This window comes from Nilaparvata lugens, chromosome 13, assembly GCF_014356525.2.
Source record: "Nilaparvata lugens isolate BPH chromosome 13, ASM1435652v1, whole genome shotgun sequence".
In the NCBI taxonomy this organism is placed as follows: domain Eukaryota; kingdom Metazoa; phylum Arthropoda; class Insecta; order Hemiptera; family Delphacidae; genus Nilaparvata; species Nilaparvata lugens.
The window spans coordinates 10,493,242-10,498,268 of record NC_052516.1 but is presented as its reverse complement, the minus strand read 5'-3'; positions in this window follow the sequence as shown (position 1 = coordinate 10,498,268).

The window sequence follows — 5,027 nt, the reverse complement described above, 5'->3', positions numbered from 1 at the left end:
TTTTGTGGTATGTATGTTTTTGTTTATTTATTAATCAATAATTCATCACAATTAATACAAAACAGATAGATACGTTAAGTCGTCGGTCCCGGATGCCTAAAAAGCAGTCGTTAGCTCATGTCAGAGGCCCTAAAATTGATCAGTTGCGGCCTGAAAGCTCTGACACCAGATCTGAGCCAGCCAGGTCATTCTCGATATTATATTTTATTAATATTACGGATAGATTTAACAGGCAGTTTCCCAAAAGTTTTCATACTCTAGTTTTAATGTGTGATCACATTGGATGCATATATGTGCAAGTTCACGCTTGGTTATGCATGACCAAGAGCGCAGATGAGAAACAAAATCTGGATAAGAGCAATAAGAACACTCATACTGAACGCGTGCACTTGCTGGTTGCGTTCAGTGTGAGCAGCTACATGCAAGTCACAATGTGTTTTAATGACACTTCTCAAATTTTATTTTTCGGCCCATGCATGATCTGACGTGCACTTACAAATATTATAAACATTCAATGTGATCACACCCTTATAATAAAATAGTCCAGAGGCCATTCTTATTAGTGTAGAGTTTTGTTCCAAATCACTCGTATTATTTTTGAGTCCAAAATAACTATCAATCACAATTTACTATTTTCTTCTTGATAAAGCTTTGGTGATAGGGCGAACTTGCATCCTTCAGATCAATCTATACTCTTATATTACTCTAACAGGCCTATATATATGCTACATAACTCTATTATTATCTTATATCTAAGAGTCTAGTCGCATAGATATTAAGAAACATGCAATTAAAGGGTGTTTAGGATATAGAATTGAGACTTAGGATCTAGAGCATAATAAGGCAGTCTGCAGAAACTGTAGAGCAATCTCAAAGTTAGTTAGTCTGTCTACTAAAGTTGGAGCAATCTAGGGTTTTGTTAGCTTTAAAACTAAGGCCCGATTGCACAACAGCCGGTTAAATTTAACCGATCACGAGAACCAATCGGAGAAGGCGTTTTTGAAAAGATGTTTCTTTGTGGTATTGTCTCTTTATAATTAGGTAGGTAATAATATAGGTACTGTAATTGTCAAGTTTTGGCGATTTTTTAATGTTTAATAGAATGATTCCAATTTGAATGAAACAACTATAGTTTTTCCTATTACCTACAAGGTATTTTCTGTATAATTATTAAGAGCTTGATGCTCTTATTTATGCTGAAATTTATTAAACGTTCTTGTTAGTGTAGATGATGAGTAGGTCTGGTATTTGAAATTTGGCGCTCATTTTGCTAAGATATGTAGTTTGAAAAAATATTAATATTGAACCGATGAAGGGATTTATTATTAACTGTGATATTTCATTAAGGCTAATTTGGTAAAATACCGGTAATTACTTTTTGAGCTTTTATGAATTTCTATTTTTTGCAAGCTGAAAATCATTATCAAATCCATTGAGTATAAACTCTAAATTTAGATGGCACTGAATTTATCTGTCTGATGATTCCATTTATAGGTTAGGTTCAAGTCTCCATATTCATAAAAGTCTGATATTAAATTAAGTTTTAATAATTTCAAAACTGTCCCGGTTCTTCCATTTTTTTACCAATTTAAAAATAAATATTAGAAGGTAAGGTTAACCCTTAGTTTTCATACAAATACTAAATATTTTTTCCACATTGACATAACATTTTACAAGTCAATGAACTGACATTTACAAATCAGTGTTTCATTTCAATTAATTGAAGCAGCATAATCATGCAAAGTTTACGCTCTTTACTGGTATGTAATGATTTCAAAAATATATTTTATACTTTCTTTAATTAAAAATTATGTTTCATCCATTAACTCTAAAATTAGATGGTTGAAATTTTGCCGGTCAAAGTCCATATCAGACAGATAAGAAAGCAATTTAAAACCGCTTAAAATTTATTCATTGTACTTTAATTTAATTGTTGTTTTATAATTTTTTCAGATGGCTTTGAAGGAAGTGTCGAGTAGTAAGTGTTTTGGAGGCTATCAAAAGGTGTTTTCTCATGATAGGTAAGGTATCATCTGTAATCTATAGAGTACCGTATTCAGAGAATAAAGTGAAATATTTTATCCGTATGCATTTTTATGTAAAGCTGCATTTAAACCAAAGTTGTCAACAAATAGTTTTCTACAAAAAAGTTGACAATTTCTTGTCGGAAACAAAAGTTGCTATTGTCAAATGTAGAGCAAGCAACAGCAAGAGCAAGCTGCGTCTGAACCAAGGTTGTCAACAAATAGTTTTCTACAAATAAGTTGACAATTTCTTGTCGGAAACATAAGTTGCTATTGTCAAATGTAGAGCAAGCAACAAAGTTGTCAATTTTTGCCCAGAAAACCTAGTGGGCGTGTTCTCAACTGATATCAATGCTGAAAATGGCATTAATATACTTAATTACTTACTCCCAGCGCCATCTATATAAGTTGATATTTGACCGCACCAACAAACTGTATCCACGTAGTTTGCTCCTCAGCATCTTTTCTGTCGCTCCAAGCCTCTCCATGTCAGTCTGTTGTCACCAACCTGTTGCCACCATTTCTGTCTGAGTCTCCCACGTCTCTTCTTCCTGCAGGGTTGCGTGCTAAAAATTGGTTCTTATTGGACTCTTCTCTTCTGAGTGCGTGCCCGGCCCATTTTAATCCCCCACATTCTATTTCGCTTACAATGTCTGGTTTATTGTGATATGTTGAAACATTTTATGAATGAAATATTTTTTAAAATACCTTGAAAAAAGTAGGACTACCTACGGTACTTTGATTTTCCAATGTCTAGTTTTGTGTTTAATTTTCTAGTTTTTCGAAATTTAATTCAAACGTGACTATGACAATGACTGCGACTACGCCCCGTTTTGGTAAACCAATTTTCTGACTCCAGCTGTTTAAAGTCTAGGACTTAGCTAAATCCCGAGCTCGGAAACCGGCCCTAAGTCAGCCCGGTAAATCGGATTAGGAAATTGAGGACATTTTTATCAGACAGTTAAAAATTTATTTAGGATGGATACCAGAAAAGGTAAAGATTATGATGTATTATATACCTATCATGTTTAAAACATATATTTATCTATATCATATATATATATATATATATATATATATATATATATATATATATCAGTTTCAAATAAGTTTTTGCAATGTATTGTATATGAAAATTTTTATATTTTTCACATTTGTAAAGTTTGTTTAATGATTTTGGCAATAAATTTTTCTTTATTCTTTATTCATGTTGTATGGTGCTGAGGCATGGACTATGATAAAGAGAGAATGGAATACAATACAGGTAGGAGAAATGGGGTCTCTCAGGGCAATAAAGGGAAAGACACGTAGAGACAGAGTTGGGAATGAGGAGATAAAAGAGAACTGAACATGGAAAGGGGAAGATAGAAAGCTTGAGACTACGCTGGGTTTGGACACGTAAAGAGAATGGGAGAGAATCGGCTGCCAAAGATAATGGAAGAGATGAAAATTGAAGGAAGGAGAACAAGAGGACGATGATGGAAAGACACAGTGGAGAAGAGAGGATAGAGATGGCGACAGGTTGAGGTGGGAAGACCGAGGAAGATGGAGAGGCATTGTTCACACCCAGACCCGGCACAAGCTGCAACGGGACACGGATGTGTATGTTTGTACACCTGATGTAAAGTACATCTACTCGTATATAAATCATATTCATATGATTTGCAATTGTATCAATAAATAAATAGGCAAAATAGATGAATAGATATATTTTTATAGTAGATTCCTATCAATGTTGATTAATCTTTTTCAAATACCGTATATTATATTCACAAGTAAAATACGGTATATATTTTCATGATGTAGTACATTTTTATAATTGATATGGAATATTTTGGTAGTCCAGTATCACCACAGAACGATACCGTATCACTACAAATGATGCAGTATCAACACAATATGATACAGTACAAACTCCACTTGATACCCAACACAATAATTTGATACAAAACTTTGAATGAATTCTACAAACCTTGGGATATCTTCTTTTGCTATCTTTTCTCTATGGTCTCAATATAGATGATACAGTATCACTACAAAATGATATCGTACTACTACAAATGACACAGTATCAACACAATATGATGATACAGTATCATCACAACACAATAATTGATTCCAAACTTTGAATGAATTCTACAAACCTTGGGATATCTTCTCATACTATCTTTTCTCTATGGTCTCACCATAGATGATACAGCATCACCACAGAACGATACCGTATCACTAAAAATGATACAGTATCAACACTATGATACAATACCATCTCCACTTGATATACAACACAATAATTTGATACAAAACTATGAATGAATTCTACAAACCTTGGGATATCTTCTTTTGCTATCTTTTCTCTATGGTCTCACCATAGATGATACAGTATCACCACAGAACGTTACCGTATCACTACAAGTGATACAGTATCAAAACAATATGATGCAGTACAATTTTCACTTGATACACAACACAATAATTTGATACAAAACTTCCAATATCTGCTATCGACTATCGGCTTGAGTTAACAATAAGGGTCGGTTTCCGAGCTCGGGATTTAGGTAAGTTCTAGACTTTAAACAGCTGGAGTCAGAAAATCGGCTTTCCAAAACGGGGCGTAGTCGCAGTAAATAGTTTCAGCCAAATAAATCTTTATTTTCTCATTTCTATAATTGGAAACGTTTTCCTCGACGAAATGAAGCATTCCTAAATAATTCAAAATAGCTTAAACTTTACACTATTTTCTCTTTATTTTATTTTGTGTTCAATTTTCTAGTTTTTCGAAATTTAATTTAAACGTGGACTGCGACTACGCCCCGTTTTGGAAAGCCAATTTTCTGACTCCATCTGTTTAAAGTCTAGAACTTAGCTAAATCCCGAACTCGGAAACCGGCCATTACTGTTATCTCAAGCCGATAGTCCACGTAGTTCTTTCCAGTGAAGCTTTATGACGCTGGTAGTCTCTCATACTGTGCCGTTCATACACTCTTACCCGTCAAAACAAAACAG